Consider the following 18,769-nt stretch of genomic DNA (forward strand, 5'->3'; position numbering starts at 1 on the left):
ATAGATGGATAGATAGATGGATGGATAGATAGACGGATGGACAGATAGATAGATAGATAGATAGATAGATAGATAGATAGATAGATAGATAGATAGATAGATAGATAGATAGATAGATAGATAGATAGATAGATAGATAGATAGATATATAGATAGATAGATAGATAGATAGACAGACAGACAGACAGACAGACAGACAGACAGACAGACAGACAGACAGACAGACAGACAGACAGAGAGACAGAGTGACCTCTGTCCGATTTGGAGCAGTTGACATCATAACCACTCTAGCCTCAATCCTCAAATAATACTCCGCCTCTGGCATGACTTGTGAACCTCACACAAACCTTGCCGCTGAAATAGAGCTCTTTTCTTGGAACATCTGGAAATATTTTCTTGTGCAAACTGACGGAGAGGAGCGAGGGTAAGGGTGGGGGTGGTGCAGGCAGACGAAACAAGGCTGTAAAAACCTGCAGCTGCCGTTTAAGATTCCCTTTGCTGTGTAATGATGGCCACGTCCCCTCCACTTAGAGCAGAGCCAACAGACAAGTGCCAAACAATAACTACTGTGTGTACACAGCCGAACTCTATACTAGAGCAGAGCCTTTGAATGGTGCGTATGCGTAATGCGCTAGGTATCGTATGCATTAATAATGATGTGTTTGAACATGTTAGGAGGTTTACTACAGAGGGAACGTTAATGCCTGGGTTTGTTTTCAAGGGAATACTACTATACTTGTTTTTCAGTATGTACTATGTAGGCTAATAATGGCATACAGAGTAAGCATGAAACGCCAACATGACGTACAACATCTGCAGCTTACAAGTGAATTTAACAAACACTAACATTCAATCCTCAACTTGACCTCTGACATGAAAAATCTACCGCATCTCTATTTTTTGACTCATAAGTTGATTACACACTGTAAAAAATCTCTCTGCCTTAAATTGTTTGGTTGAATCAATAGAAATTTTCTAGCAGGGCTGTACGATATTGGAAAAATCTGACATTTTGCTGCGATTTATATTGCGATATGAATACGATTTCGGCAGGTGACTTGAATAGCTCTATATTGGAATGAAATCATTAACTTTGCAAATAACAAGTCAATAAATAATAAATAAGATAGAGCAAAGACAAACGTGAAATAAGTAGTCAGATATTCAGGTACAGTAATACGATACAATACGATATTATCGTGATATTTTGCCCCTGATAATAATAGATCACGATGTCAGCGATATATCACAAGAAAACCATCTACAATATATCATTTTATTTGTAAATAAAAAGGGAAAAATGCATCAAAAACTTATAAGATTTATTTCTTTTATAAAAATCACATATATTTCTTAAAATCGCAGCACTGATATATGTTCAATCCGCCATTACGAGAAGCACCACCTCATGCATATTGCTATTTTGTCCTGCTCTACTACCGAATAATCAAATGTAATGTAAAATGTAAACACTACATTCTTCATTGCCGATCAAAAATAGCTCCACAATGCAGATGCTGCGATGTGACTATTGCGAATGCACACACAGCGATATTGATGTTGAAAACATATATCGTGCAGCCCTATATTCTATATTCTAGTCATCAACATCTAACATTAGTCAAACTGACTATAAATATTAAGCTTATTTAACTAAACAATTTTGCTGAAACCTGATTAACTTATTAAAATAAGAAAATTGTCGTCATTACTTTTTGTCATGTGATTTTTTCAGTGTTGAAATCTGGGATAATTAGGGATGCAGTGAGGCAAACATTAGTATTATATTCAGAATACAGCTACCTTGATCAATTATTTTTTATTATAACTTTTATTTATTTATTTATTTTTATTATTAGAACTTGTGGTAATTTGAGCCCTCTTTTTGTCTTTCACCAATAACACACAGCTATCATTAGAGTAATCTAATGAGCTCGAGTGCTTCTCTCATTTTCCACTCTGGTTGCTAAGGGTCTGTTTCTTCTTTTATTTCCCATAATGCCTAGCAACCACAAGAGTTCACCTACTAAAAGAAAAACAGGTGTAGCACAATAGAAATGCATAGCAATCTGCATAATGCAAACACTACAATTATAAAATAATCACAAGGCACTGACAAAACAGCAAAACTGTAGGTAAAACAAGCATAAACTTAAAATCTTTAATATCCTGACGTCCAGAAAAGCCTCAATCTGTTAGTTTTGATTATAGAATCTTTCATTCATTTTCTTTTTGGCTTAGTCACTTTATTAATCTGGGGTCGCCACAGCGGAATGAACCGCCAACTTATCCAGCATGTTTTTACGCAGCGGATGCCCTACCAGCTGCAACTCATCACTGGGAAACATCCATACACACTCATTCACAAATACACTACATACAATTTAGCTTACCCAATTCACCTATACCACATGTTTTTGGACTGTAGGGGAAACCGGAGAACCTCGAGGAAACCTACGCGAACACAGGGAGAACATGCAAACTCCACACAGAAACGCCAACTGACCCAGTCGGGGCTCGAACCAGCAGCCTTCTTGCTGTTATAGACATGCTTTTCCTAAAGAGCCTAATACCAGAACAGGTCGAAGTTTTATGCACTCCGGTGCTCACGGTGACCCGAGTTCGATTCCGCCTCGCAGTCCTATGCCGATCCTTTCCCTCTCTCTGCTCCCCATGCTTTCCAGTCAATACTCTCTTCTGTCCTCTTAAATAAAGGTGAAAACCCCCAAAAAAAATTATTAAAAAAAAACAAGTTTAATAGCAAAAAGAGTATGTTTTATTGTACAGAAATGTTCAGAATAATCAATTGTTTTTTTTTTTTATTAACTTGCAAAAGAATCATAAAGTTCAATAAGTAATGCTTTACAATAAGGCCTAAATAAACAATATCAAATATAGCAGAAATGTATTTGTTATCAACTCCATTTAATAAAACAATTACAACCGTTATTAAGCATTAACATCACTTAAGATTAACCAGTGCTTTTGTAGTTTTCATCATGAGGTTAGATAAATTATTAACTAATGTTAACAAATGGAGCCTTACAGTACAGTGTTAATGAATGATAGGCCTGTAAGTAGTCAATGCATTATGAATAAATATAACCTGCATGTCGTAGGCCAGATTAACGTAAACAAAGGTTTAAAATAAACAGCTTATAAAGTCTTCAAGAATATGGTGCTGTAATGATGAACACCAATCAGACAACAATCTGAACATTCTTAAAAAGACACCGACTCTAACAGTCATATAATAAAAATAATAAATTATACAATCATATATAATTATTCATGATATTTTGAACTGCTCACAATAACAATGTCATGCATATTTATTATCACGTTTTATTGTACTATTAAATATTGACACAGGTCAAAGATTGCTAGTTTGAGTCTCGACTTTCCGGCATCCTCCACAGTCCAAATACATGAGGTATAGGTGAATATAATAACATAGTGTATGAGTATGTGTGAATCAGAGAGTGTATGGGTGTGCGCCACATAAAACATATGAGTAAATGGTGGTTCATTCTGCTGTGGCGACCCCTGATAAGGGACAGGGATAGTGAGTGAACATCGACACGTCTAAACCCTAAGACAACCAATCGACTATAGTCATATTTTGAAACGCTGAGTCAAGGGCCTTCATTCTGCCATAAGGCTTTAGGATAAACCGAGATGACAAGGAACCACTGTCAAATTATTGGTCCAAAGGTCCAAACTGTCAAGCAGTCATTTCAGAAAGCATTCAGGTGCAGGTGTAATTTGAGATTCTTGTGTGCGGCACTATTTGAGCTCTTGAAAAACACATTAGCAAAGCTTCCTTTCTGGCAGCACTTTGAACAGGACCAAAGAGGGGCCAATCTCTAGTGCGGGAAAGGAAAAAGCCCTGGTGTTAGATGTGAATGCAGAAAGAGTCATTTGGAGCGCTCAATCTAAGCTTCACCATCGTACAAACCCAGCACCCGCTGCACCCTTTCCATTTCACCATTATAAAATTAAATGGCCTGCCATACTCGTCGCACACGTAGTCTCTACGGCACGATTTAATTTCATAGCTTTACCCCCGAGAGTCAAACCATAAAAAAATTGGATAGAAACCATGTCAGATGTGACCTCATGCAATTAATCCTCTTGTATTTTTAGAACTCAGAAACCCGATGGTCTAATTTATGAGGTGAATGACAGTTAAAGGGTGCTTCAGTAATACAATCTGTCAGCTAGTAGAAGTGCTTAAAGCTTGTAAACTGACATAATGGGCCACCAAAGTCTTTTGGATTTGCAGGCCTGCTTTGGTTCGCTCTTTTTCGAGGCGCAATCATACGAGTTTAAGCACAGAATATACAGAGTAATGGATTTATAAACGGCGCATCAGATCATCAAAGCAAAAGCCTCAAACCAAAATTTGCCTTCTCTCTTAAAGTGTCTGCGATTCTAATCAAATCAATGCAAAACGTTCACTCAACAGGCTAGCTCGGCGCAAACACATTAGAAAGGTTTCTTCAGATGACATGATAATATCAGAGCAGACTTTAAAGGTGAAGTGTGCAATGTTTTCATGTAGAAACACCTTCTACTATCTTCTGCTTTGATATGCAGAGTCAACTATTTGTAGGTTGTTTTCCCTACCGGTACATTTTTATGTTGTTAACCAATGCTTGAGAATTTTGACTGGTCCAACGCACCACCAACACACTGGCACAGCTAATTTCTCTTCTGGTTCTGGCAAGACAAATCTTACATTCAACAACAGTACATTCTATCCTCCTTACACTGGCTGCCTGTTCAGTTCTGTATTGATTATAAAATATTGCTTCTTACCTATAAAGCTTTAAATAATCTAGCTCCTGTTTATCTAACCAACCTTCTGTCCTGCTACAATTCAACCCGCTCTTTAAGATCTCAAAATTCAGGGCTTCTTGTAGTACTCGCCACTGGCTTGCTTGGTTTGGGACTTGTGGAGCTGCACATTGATGGATTTGCTCTTCAATGTTTAAACCTTCGGCAGTAAAATTTAAGCCACACTGAACTGAACTAAACTGGAGTTCAACTCTGAAATTTGGACTTTACTAGAACTTGTCATTGTAAAAGCGCTATAGACATAAAAATTAATTGAATTGAAGGTCTTGAAATATATACTCAAGTCACCCCCTTAGTTAAGTTCAAAATGAGTGGACAAAACAACTTGAAATGTAGAGTTCTGCTCTACTAAACACCACTTCAGCATCTCAATCTGTCTGACACAACAAAAACATACTTAACCAACTGCCTTTGCGATGTTTTTTCAGTAAAGATTTACTGAAAAGTAAACAAGAATGCAATGGTATCTCCAAAACTTATCCTTGGTTTAAAGAGAAAGCTTTCAAAGAAAGTTCAAAGCTGGCTAACAAGTCAGCACGAGGTAGAAAAAGGGTTAGTAGTTATGTCCAAAATGGCATGATAATATCAGCGTAGGCATCAAATTCCAAAAGAGTGGCCAATAAACTGATACTGCCAAGTCACCGAATCACCTGCAGCTACTCTGGGATTCAGAGAAGTGAAAGCTCTGACAGATAGTTGTAACCGAGTAGGAATGGCAGCAAAGTTAGAGGCTGATGAGGGCGGACAGATGGTGTGCAGGTAGGAAGGTGGCTGCGGTATCCTTGTTGTGACCTGCAGAGATTAGCGCTGTCTGTACGCCCCCGCCCTTCCCCACAATGATTAGTGGTTCCGGAGGAGGACGCCTGGCTGAACAGCCAAGCCGGGCATTCCACAGATGCAATTACCTATTATCAGGAAAAAAAAAAGTTAAATATCAGATCTTACGTCATAATTGGGAAGAGGCTCTCAGCCATCAAGATGTATGCGCACTCATTTTCGTAGATCAACAGGAATCCATGCATAAAGGCTTTTCGGTCTAATTGAGCAATCAGTTATTTGGGCAGATGCAAATACAGCTAAAAGTCAATATGGAGTCATAATATTTACAAACTGTACTAAGAACGTTTGGCTCTAAAATAGATTTTCTTTTCAGATGACATCATCAAGCCCACTTTATTTTTTCGCCCCTCCTCAGCTAACCATCATATAGAGAGCACTTTTCACAATCCAATCCGTTCCAAATGGTAAAATCAATTCCCACTCCATTTTTCACTTCGAAACTGAGCACATTACAGAAGTAAAATGGGTTGTGAACAACATAACCTTTCAGGTCATTCGTGTGGTACATAACTAGGTTGCTAATTAATTTTTGATACAAAGACCAGTTTCAGTCCCAAATGCACCGCGCATGCTGAACAAGTCTGAAATCCCCTTGAGAAAAATGTGACCCCGTGATAAAGGCATCTGCTAATTAACAAGAAGGCAACGCGACGTAAATTCCAGGTCTATTGTCCGGAAGATAATGAATCATAAGAACAATCCTAGTTCAGTAGCTCAACATTACCGAATAAGCAGCGAACATCAGGGTTGCAGGAGTAGGTGTTTCCAAACTGGCCCATTCAAATGGCCTCTTTTGTTACGATAAATAATGCTCCAAAAGCAGAGGATGAATGTCGGGTAATCCTCCATGGCATCAGATCAGGATTTGGGTTGCCTAGGCCAGCTGGCATTACATAATATTGGTCATCTCTTAATTTCCACAGGTGGTGGATGTTTAGACATTTTTATCAGTTTTGGACTTTACTGCATCTTATTAGCCTCTCGTTGACCAAGATGTCATGCATACATTTATAAATTCAATTCAATAATGCAAGAACATAGTGCAAATATGCTTTGCAACTGAATTTGAAGAGTTTTAAAGATGTAATCTCATTACTGAAAGAAATGCTAAATCCTAAACCAGACCCTCAAAATAGCATTTAGCATTTTATCATGATACTGTTTGTGATGATCTGATTTGGTTCTTTCTCAACTCTGAATTGAATCTGTGAGCTTTTCCTGACAATAAAATCAGCGGCAGGGCAAGGTTTACACTTATCTGCTTTGGCAGAAAATGCTTTTCATTTCTATGATCGTATCACAGAGAAGGCAACGGACAAGGTCAAGTAGATTTCTGTTTTGGAAGCAACCACTTCATGTACTGCTGGAACAAATCTAGGCCACATTTTCTACAGCTGGACAAGTACAAAGAACTTTACACAAGCACATGCAGCCATTTTTTAATCATCCGACTTTAAATAGTGCATTATCTTTCTAGTTGAGAGCTGAACGACTGTAAACATTCATTAAAGTCATATGTTTGAGTAATTAGATCACGCACTGCCGTCATTCTGTACACAGCTGAATGAATACAAAGCGATTATGGAAATGTCTTCTGATAAACAATCACACAATAATGTAATTAGAAGCCAATGATCATATTTAAAGCAATCAGCAACTCTGCGAGGCTTGCAACAGCAAGACTCTCCGTTTGGAAAATGCTGCAGCCTCAATTCATCGTGGTCAGCAAAAACGGGTATGTCATATGATAATAGCCTTAATGTAAAACTGAATCTCGGTGACCCAAGTTATTATCTTCATAACACCAAGGCTGCTTTCATCCCCCAGATCATCGTCTCTAGTTATTTATAGCGTCATGGACAGGAGCCATGCCTGGCTGGTACGCCGCTCATATCCTCAGGCTGTGTGAAACTGATGTGCAATTTAATTAAGAAGATCATTTAGGCACAGATCTGATCTACTTAGCAACTGACAGACATTTGCACTGGGTCTTCAGAATCTCTCCGGCAACTTTCCTTAGGAAAAAGGACATTATGATACACTAATTTACCTTTAAAGGCTGGAAAAAGAGGTAGAAGAATTCTTGGCCAAGTTATGAAAACACAACGCCAGTTTGCATTGAAATACTCCCTCCCTTCCACAACAAACTTTCTTCCTTGAAAGGAATATGTTGGCACAAAGTCTCGGTTCTCCTTACAAGTGCGCAATACGGCGCCCCCACTAAAATAGTCTCATAATAAAGGCTAATTTGTTCATGAAACACGCCTGGCAGTTGTAAAGCCTTAAAAGGTGCAGGCTAATTACCTTTCCGAGTCTGTCTAAACGTGTTCCTAATCGATTCAGAAGGGTGCTGTTGCTCTCACGGCTTTGCCTAATAAAGAGTCTGTGGACTGTTTTCATGCTTTTTTTAACGGGAAGGGCAGAGTCAGTCTCTCTCTTTTAAAAAAACACGCTCTTCCTACCAACACGTTTGCCAAATGTTCAACATAAATGCGGCCTTTTCCTGCTACGTTGCAGGTCCCGCTCTTTTAAAGTCTGGACTAAGACCGGATGTCTCATTAGACCAACATGAAAGATGCTGGCGTTCACTAAATTTGCATAAAGCCCTTGCTATTCAGATCAGATTGATTGGAATTATACATGTTTTATAGGCTTGGTATTGTTTTCTTGTCATCTCAATTTCAAAAAAGCTACTTTATTTTGTAAAGCAAACTCTCTAATTATGCATAAAAATGTAATTCAAACTACAAATATACGTTATAAACCAGATGTTAGGACACAAAATGGAAAACTTTGGTGGATTACAGATGGGATAAAACATCTGCTAAATATACTTGACTATTAACCTTGGAAACATGACAATTTCTAGCTACTTTCATAAAACAACATCTCGCAAAGCAAATACTGCACTTCAATCCCTCTAACTACACTAATACACTGTACGCACTTTAATCTGAAAACTGGAACTAACAGATGTTAAAAAAATTTGAAAGGAAAGAAACCGGAAAAGACTTGGAAAAATGGGATACACATGGGATAAAGACTGAGTTACTTACTGACACAACTCCACACCTCCTCTCAGATTTCCCTCCCTCACTTTCCACACCCCTGCCCGCATGCAGCATATTGCAGCAAAATTCCTCATGTTGGGAAAACAGGCTGAACTTTAAAGGATAAAAATGCACTCCTCCTCCCACCTTTCTGGAATAGCGAAGCCTCCTTCCTTTTCCCGTTGTGCTCTTTTTCTTCCCTCTCAGTTTACCTGGTGTGGAAAGCAGACTCCTTCCGGTGTATAATGACCATGTGAAGCGTTGTCATTCCCTGTGCGAAGCGGCGAGCTGGCGGCCCATGCCGAGACAGGGATTTTCTCTCAGCAACAGCGCAGAAAGCACGAGCGCGTCTGCTCACTGCTCAACTATCTGGCTGAAACATTTCCAGCCATTCTCACACCCCTCCCCTCCTTTCCTCTCCTGCAACCAACCCCTTCCTGCCAGACTGCCTCCGGCGAGGGGCCGCCCATCCGCAATCTAGCCAATAGCGTCCTGCATTCCCTCTCAGAGGCTCTGTTGTTGGCCGAGTTTCCCCAAACTGGCAGGCTGACCTCAGAGCTTCCGTTGACAGACTCCTGAATGTTGATCTTAAAGGTATTCCCCCATTTTCACACCCTGGCAACAGAGGATTGATAAGTTTCCCCAAACTACACACATTCACTGAGATGGAAATGCATCTCTACTACTGGAAATGTTCTATAAATGTTAAGCAGTCAGGAGTGTGCACAAATTAGGCACATAGCTGCTCTAGCCCTTCAATGTTTTTATTTTAATCTGTGAAACACAAAATGAGTCTAAAATGCGCAGTGTGTATCCCATCTTCATGGTCAAGCTCCAAACAGGACAAAAACTCAATAAAGAGTCATGAGTGCCATTAAGAGTCTAGAGTAAATGTAATGCACATGAGAAGCAGGATATTTGTCCAATGATTTTTGGTGTGGGTCAAGCAACATGACGCCAGAGAACTATAAAACTTAAGTGACAGACAAAAAGCCTACTATAGGTCTCATCTGCGAGATTATTACAGTTAACTCAAATTTGACTAAGTTAAAATTTAATTTTTGCTTTAAAAAAAATGTAAAAATGTTTTTGTGACTTACTGAAATAATTATTTATTAATACTTTAGCCAGCTGCCAATGCAACATTCCTCATTTTAGGGTGCTTTCACACATAGACATTTGTTTCAGAATCTGTCCCGTGTGCCCAGTTAGCTCAGTTCGTTTGGCATATGAGAATCCAGCAATCGTGCTCGGATCCACAGCAAATCAATCAGTCCGAGATCGCCTGAATGAGGTTGTCTCGGCTCAATTGAAACAAACTCTGGAGCTGTAGTGAGAAAGAAAAACGATCCAATGAACCAAGCTATATCACAATGTATTATGTCTACATAATCGCCATATATACGACTATTGGAGGAGCGAATGATGAGTAGAGCGGGATGCCATCATTCCCAGTGGTAAATGTGCATTTCATGTCAAATGTGAAAGTGAAAGCATGCTGAAATATTACAGAGAGCTGTTTATCCGTTAAAAAAATTGATCAAAATTACCATCTGATAACCTTTTCATATTATAATCTTGTAATATTTTTTATTAGGCCTATTGTTTTGTTCATTTCTGCACTGACACCTCGAAAGAAAGATCAACATTGATCTGCTTCATGTTATTTCTCTCTATAATTTAAGCCTATAATGCATAATTCTGGCCAACGTTTTATAATAGGTTGATTGATTCAATAGATATTTACAAAACTTGACAACTGAAATGAGGCTATGTATGAGAAAATCTGACCTCAGATTTATATTTGGTGACGATGTCTGTGGGTGTCAAAATTAAAGTGCGCCTTTTCACTTATAATGTCTTATTTTTTATCATCATAAATTAAAATAACGAGTGACAGCTGAGCGGAATCCGCGAAAATAAACTCTGAAACCGCACACGACTTGTTTTAACTATTTTGGTCCATTTAGAAACACTGCCGTGTGAAAGTGAACTGCACCAAGAAAAAAAAAATGTAATCCCTGTTTCAGAACAAAACAATCGACAGGTGTGAATGCACCCTTAAATTAGTTTAGTTATTAATAAAAAACAAAACATACATTTGTTTATAATCATCGTTTGTAAATATTTTTATTGTGTTGTTTTTAATTCTTGTATTTTATGTTTCTTTTATTCCTGTTCACGTAAGGAGCTTTGAATTACCATTGTGTATGAAATGTGCTATATAAGTAAACCTGCCTTGCCTACAGCTAAAAAAATACATCCCAAATCCCTGTTCAAAACTTGACAGGTGCATTTGCTGTTTTGAGTTAAAGACAGGACTGATTATTTACTGTCTCCTTTTATTTGTCTCTGTTATCTATTACAAAAGCCATTTATATTCTATGACAGTCCATCAAGGACTTTTTAATTTCAATAGTTCTTCAGATCAAAAATAGAAAAATCTAACAAGACATTTCTGCAAGAATGGAAGCAAATAATGCCATAAATTATTCACAAAATCAGTCATTTTAAGCTGCAGGTATTTAGAAATATATATCTGCAAAATCCTGGAGGGACTGACATGACTTTAAAACACAAGCATATAAATCACATTAATAATTTGATATTTTTTTGGAGCTTGACAGGTTAAATCACAGCACCTTTAGATTTTCATAGAAACGAGCAGCATGAACTTTCTGTCAGGTATCTCTATAGAGTTTCACAGAGGAAAGAAAATGACAGGTGTGGAGCGCTACGGGGCTGAGTAAATGATGACAAAATCCTCATTTATGAGTGAACTATTCCTTCAAGATGATTTCAAAGTATATCTGCCCTGGAGGCAGTGTTTGTGTAGTCTCAGCAAAGAAAGACTTTGAATTCTCTGGCATGTCTAACACCTCCGTCAAACGCCGCATCCCTGCTGCCTCCAAGGTCTCTGCATCCCCTGGCAACCCATCGCTATGACAATGAGCATCGTTACCGTAGGGCGATGAGGACACGTCCTCCCCTCCCTAACCGTGGTGACAGGAAGCCTCTCGGCGTCACGTGAGGGATGATGCAGTGGGCTAGAAGTGATGAGTCAGACGCCGCTTCACAATGTTTCCATCCCAATCAATAGAACAGCTGTAGCCTCCTGCTTTTAGGGGCTCACGTTCCCGCAGGCACACTGCAATTATGTGACAGCCAGAGTGCTTTTACAAAAGCCACGGCAAACGATGTTAAAACAATGCACTGCTTAAACGTCAATGAGGCGAGACACGCGCTCGCACTCGATGCGGCTGCTAGCGAACCCTGATAACCCGCACTGTCAACTTCATGTGATTACACTAAATACTCTTACTGGATGTTGTTTATTGATCAAATTGTTCATTTATACATACTGTACAGAGCTGAGGCTGAAAACTAAAGGATTTAATTCAATAATTAATGCACCTGCATTGTGATTTTACTGTACAGATTCATTTGATTTACTGTGTTGTTCTGCAATGTCAATTTAACCTCATTTATTTGGCCACCTCACATCAAAACACAGAAATAAATTATGATTTTTCAGTTCAATACATTCTGTAGATACAGCAGGGGAAATAAGTATTGAACACATTGTCATGTTATTTTCCTGGTAATAATATTTCTAAAGGAGCTGTTGACATGGAGTTGAACCAGATTTTGGTAAAAACCCAAACAATACAAACATAAAGATGAAACAAAACAAAAAGATCAGAGAAAAGAGTTGTGTGTATTAACAATGAAATGACACGAGGAGAACACACTGAACTACTGAAATGTGTTTAATACTTTATATAAAAGGCTTTAAGGGCAGCTTAAAGACGCCTCTCATATGGAGAATGATGTCACATGCATTGCTCAGGTGTGAGTTTCTCACAGACTTCAACAGAGTGTCAAAATCTTGATGCTCCTGTGGGTCTCGTCTATCAGATCTGAGCTTTATTCTGTATTCTCTATTGGGTTCAAGTCAGGTGATCGGCTAGGCCATTCTGCAGCTTGATTTTCTTTCTCTGAAAGCATCTGAGAGTCTCCTTGGCTGTGTTTTGGATCATTGTCTTGCTGAAATGTCCACCCTGGTTTCATCTTCATCCTCCTGCTAATGTAGATGTTGGACTGAAGCAGCGGATATTCATTTACACTAAGGAAGAGCAGGTGTTGCTGAGGAACTACTGAGAGATTTCCGCTGCTGTCTGGGCTTTCACTGACTTTCTACACCTCCCTTTCTTCATGTGTTCAATACTTTTTCCCCTGAGTCATTTCATTTTATTACACAGAACTTCATTAGTAACTTATTAGCAGGGCTAGATGGAATCTCCGGAAGTTTTTTGCTTTTTCTGCTGAGAATTTTGGTAAAAATCTGTGAATTTCTGCAGAATTATTTAGGCAGTATCTAACTAAAACCTTAACATGTGAAATAAAAAGTAATATCTTTTTAACTTGTATTTAATGTATAAAAGGCAAATCCAATTAGATTCACTTTATTTGGTAAACAAAGCAAGTCTCTTATACAATATCTCTACTAAAAGACAGAAAATATTACTGTGCAAACTGCATTGTACATAAATCAGATGAACATTTCCATATTAGTCAATAATATTACTGAAATTTATTTAAAACCTGAATAAATTTAAACACATTTATTCAAGTAAATAAACAGAATTAATGATGGGCCAAAAATCAGCTGAATTCTGCGCGCACAGATCCCGTGTGAGCCTACTTATTAGTTTTGTTTTCTTTGCATATATGGATTTCTTTGGTTGTTACCAATCTCAGAGGAAAATTTCAAGCAAACAACAACTTTAGAAATAGGTTTTCTGAGAAAATTGTGATGTGTTTAATACTTATTTCCCACAATGTAAATATTATTATTATTATTATTATAACACCACTACAAACTACGACTGGATTAAACATAATATGAACATCTATTTTGCAATGATGATTTTGTCCATGTTTGCACTACAACATCCTTTTAAGTGTACGGTTTCAGTGGTAAACAATTCAATGACATCATTCCTAATCTAAAACAACCAAGCAAAACCTGCACAACCTGCCGATTCCCTTCAGACAGAGCATTAAGCATTGCTAATTGTTTACAGATCGAGTCATTAAGCCTAAATATTTGATATGCAAGTTCTAGCTTTTCCTCATTTATTTAGCCAGCTCTGACTAATACAGATATTACGTTACATATCACGATCTGGAGTTCTTGTGGAGCCATTTAACGATTACTTCATCAAGTGTGTCACATTGTTAATGTTCTACAGAAACGTAAACCACCTCTGAGCCTCGCGTTTCAGACAATAATCGATTGTTAGCAGCATGCCGATTTGTCACAATGATGTCGTTTGATGGATTTCAGAAAGCTGACCCAAATGAAGCTTTGTGTGTGGATCTGAATTAATAAACGTCCTCAACTCTACAATTATTGCATGCATTTTTCCTTTGCCAGCGGTTTGGAATAAATGTAGATAAAAGCATCCACTAAATTAATGACTTAATGGAAATGTAGAGGCATTTGACCATCAGCAAGCACTTATTTAACATAAAGGTGACGCAAACGCATCTGCTTTTAACCTCAACATTTACCTAAAAAATTCTACATATGAGGTCTTCTGTGTAAAATTGGCATGAATAGTTGCAAATAAAAGCATTTACAATACATTCAACAGTTTGATTATCAATAATTACTCTTAATAACATAATATTTTAAGTATACAATACATTATTTAGCATACCTTAAGCTATATAATATATAAGGTTAAACTACTTTTTATTAAATTAAACATACAAGATTAAATTATGTCTACAGTAAACAGCTGATTAATAACGCTGGCTTTGCAAAACCCAAAAATAACCAATTACCCCCCATTAGACCCCTCACTAAACAAAAATCATTATCCTACATCGAACACCCAGCATGCGCAGACTATCAGAGGCTTAATTCTGTTTTAAAAAATGGGAAAGGCGCAATACCTGCTGCGAGAGCAAATAAAAATTAGATCATGGAATTAGATGATCTATTTGGGTCATACTTGCATTATGCTTATTGAGATTTAGAAAAGCATCTTAGCATATATCCTCTTTCACATCTGTGTCTCTCAGCACTTTCTCAGGTAGCTCACCTTTCGTCTACATACCTTTGCTGAATTTCTAAAACCGACTAGTCATACAAAGCATTTTCTGGTCCATCTGGAAAGTGTTTTATGATGTTTTAGAGAGTCTAGATGGTATTTTTTGTTGAATTGATTGACATTAAAGTATGACAAATATATTATTGCTGTATTATTATGTTTGTTTATTTATGTATTACTTATAGACCATTTTGAGGGATTTAAACAAAAACAATGGTCCCAGCATATTTCCTGCTTTACCTTTTTAATTCCTATAGCTTCCCAGAATCCAAAAAGAGCCACATATTGATAAATAATGCTATGATAGCTGTTTTAACATAATGAACGCTTATTATTAGCATTAGATGAGTCTCCCCATACAGTTTGATAGAGCGCTTGGACCCGGAAGCCGCTTCGTGTGACGTCCCACTTAACAAGCGGATACCATTATGAATGCATGATCGAGCCAATCAATGCTATGAAAAAAATCATTCAACAGTCTGACACCGGCAGTTCTAGAGCACCAATAGACCTCTTAAGTATTCACAAAACACGTTTCTTGTAAAATAGGTGTTTATATCTCCATGTAGCCTAAAAAACGAAAAATTAGGCACATCATTTATATAGTTTGACCTACAGCACAGGTGTCAAATCCAGATCCTGGAGGGCCGCAGCTCTGCACAGTTTAGTTCCAACCCTGCTTCAACACACTCACCTGTAGGTTTTTAAACAAAACTGAAGGACTCGATTAGTTTGATCAGGTGTGTTTAATTAGAGTTGGAACTAAACTATGCAGAGCTGCGGCCCTCCAGGATCTGGATTTGACCCCTCTGACCAACAGTAAACTCTTAAATAGTCACTAAATATCCCTCAAAACACTGAAAACGTATACAATGTATTAATAAATTACATGTAAATTAAATACACTGATGATTTAATTCACTGAAGCATGTATTACCAATGCCCCCACCCCCTATAAGTCAATGTATAATTCCCACACTGATGTCCACCTATTTTAAAGCTGCTTTGGAGTGATAAGTATTGTCAAAAGCACTATAAATAAGGTATAAGTCTAAGCTATCTAAGTAAACTTGCATTAAATTATGCTTTATTATTATTATTGTTGTATTTTTATTTAGTTAACCTCTTTGTCTGTAGACCTGCTTGACAATGTATAAAATAAAAAATCTTCAAAATAAAATGATAATAATAGAAAGCATGATTGTAGCATGTCATTTTAACATATAATAGATAATATAACATGCTAGGGTCTTTATATGCTCCATAAATAATATTCATATCAGTACTGTAGTAGGGTAAGCTTTGCAAGGGTCTCATTCACTGAGAAAACGTCAGACGCGACGTAACTAAACAATGACACATAGCAAGCTCGTGACGCGTCGACAGCTGCGTTCATAATGGAATCGTTCTAGTAGTTGTGTGTGTGTGTATGTGTGTTTGTGTGTGTGTGGTGATGATGGTTATAATAATGAACTAGTTGTTGTGATCTCACGTGCTCGGCGCGCGCGCACGGGGTGTGGCGCGCGGTTTGGGAGCGGTTTCATGACAAGACTAGCCTAGATGGGAGAACCATATGTCAAACTGAAGACTCTACAGACAGAAATACAGCAGATTCGCTGATGATTGATGAACTGGTGTGATATATTCGGTTAATTTCTCCTCCTGCAGCTATGATGACGCGGGGAAAAGACCAGCGTTAACTTAAGCAGTCTGAAGTAACGTTAGGAAGATAGTGCCAACTCATCGTCATCATCATTTTTATAATACACAACTCTAATAAAGTGGTTATTTATAGACGATAAATTCGGCTGATAATACATTCTAACACACTAAACAAGACTCAAACACTGTCAATTTAAACTAAAATCAAAACTGATAAAAATCAAAACTGATTTTAGTTTACAACGCGTGCTTTGATTAGCATTTTAGTGTCCGAGATATGATTACCAACATTTATATTCCTCTATTAAGTTAAAAACCAACTCTTATTCAGTCGTGACATCATTAATCGCGCGAAAACTCGCATGACGGTTTATAACTGACCTGATTTATTCGGTTTTAATTCACCTCACGAAGTGTCGGAGCGATGACGCGGGAAAAGGCAACGTCTGTCGTTTAAAACAACCCCAAAGAATAACATATCACCTGACATTTTCGTGTATTATTATTATTAACCTATACTATAAATCAAACTCCACTAACGTTATTTAAACTATGCTTTTACGGCCCAGCACGCGTGCTTTTTCCGTGTAACGTCATCTCGCAGGGGTTTTATCTACATATGCACACTTATGACGCTCGACTGTGCACTTTTATTATTGCGATGTATTAATAACATCGCTCGAAAACAAGGAAACACAACGTTACGTTAACTAAACCCGTGTCGACATCACTGAGCGACGAATCCAGCGCTAGCTAAACATTCTCTCTCAAGACAGCAATAAACAAACTGTATTCATATTAAACATAGTATATATACATACATCGGTAATAAACATTTAAACATCGCTTGAAATACCTTTAAATTGAATCTGTCGCTTACCTGGTTACCATGACCAGCCGCTGCCGTGTTCTTGACCACAAATCACGCAGACGGCAAAAGCAGAGCTCGATGGAAACTGCCTCGACGATGAAAATGACTCGTTAAGTCAACAGAACTAAGGCTTGCTTTACAACCGAAGCGAACATTCTCGTCGGTCCAGGCGAAAACGCGGTTTGTCAGGCAACTGGTTTGCGTTTTAACGCCGAACTCAAGTTAGTTAGTTTACCAAAAAGCTGGTCGTGCAACAAGCTGCTCTGACAGCTCGTGGGAGGAGGGACCAAGTCATGTGACTCCGAAGGGGGGTTATTTCTACTTTATAAACCTCAAATGTGCCTTAATATTGATATGAATTCATATTTATTAGAATTCACATGACATACGATAATAAAAATCAGTTTTTGATGCGAAGTGAATCGAATTTAATCAGGGAAATCATCACGCTATTAGTTTACATCCTCCCCTATTTACAGTGTAAGATGGTGTGGTCGGAATGAATGTCAGGAGCCCAGGGAAGGGCAAGGGTCTGCTTGTTGCCTGGAAACACGAGTGAATCTCCCGAGGGCCCCGTGGATTTGGGCTCCAGCGCTGCGAAATCAACAAGCTGAAGGCCTGATTTTTCATTACAAATGGTGACGATTGCATTCAAAAGACTGAAAACGTGAGAGTTTACATGTCAAGACAGTGGCTGTCAGTCCTGAGGCCGCGCTGCTATAATATTAGCAAAGTTATTACTTTTAGCATGAAACCCGGAAGTGTATAATTGAACAGAAATGGCTGCTATTTTGAAAATTAGTTTGGAAAATGTATGGAAAACATCATCATAAATTTGCTTGTTGGATTTTTCTAGCTATAGGGTGTAGAGTTTAAGTACTTTCTCCATAGGGATGTTAGGTAAAGTGTTTGTTAAAGTGTTATAAGCTATTACCTACACTGTAAAAGTGATATGATCAAAAAGATATGACAAAACATGTTATTTTATCTCATTACTGTACTTTATGGATGAAGATCAGAAGTGCATAACTGAAAAGTAATGGCTGCCATTTTGAAAATTAGACCTTTAGGGGCGGGTTTATCTGCAATAAAATGTAAAAGTCATGTAGTCTTTGTGAAATACTAAGTAGAACCATGGACAATATATGCAAAACATAATCACAAAGTTGCTTGTTGAATATTTGTAGCTATAGGGTGTAAAGTTTAATTATTTCTCCATAGGGATGTTAGTTAAAGTGTTAAAAGCTATTATCTAAACTTTAAAATTGATATGATCAAAAAGCCATGACATATTTAGCATTTCTTTTAGTATAAAGACACGAAGTGCATAATTGAAAAGTATTGGGTGACTTTTTGAAAATTAG

The 18,769-nt window shown here is 37.8% G+C and overlaps 1 protein-coding gene across 10 annotated transcripts in view; it reads right to left on the reverse strand.

Annotated features, from left to right (window-relative positions):
- mbnl2 (muscleblind-like splicing regulator 2) overlaps positions 1 to 17,682 on the reverse strand; it is a 125,981-nt gene extending 108,299 nt beyond the window's left edge. For 8 of the 10 annotated variants that reach the window (XM_056463367.1, XM_056463411.1, XM_056463403.1 and 5 more), the window contains exon 1: positions 17,415 to 17,682. The gene's annotated coding sequence lies outside the window, so the exon portion shown is untranslated. Of the gene's footprint in view, positions 1 to 8,897; positions 9,156 to 17,414 lie in introns of those variants that run through there. The other 2 variants (XM_056463359.1, XM_056463350.1) reach the window with 2 other exon arrangements.
- Positions 17,683 to 18,769: the final 1,087 nt, after the last annotated feature.

This window comes from Danio aesculapii, chromosome 1 (assembly GCF_903798145.1).
Source record: "Danio aesculapii chromosome 1, fDanAes4.1, whole genome shotgun sequence".
Classification (NCBI taxonomy): Eukaryota; Metazoa; Chordata; class Actinopteri; order Cypriniformes; family Danionidae; genus Danio; species Danio aesculapii.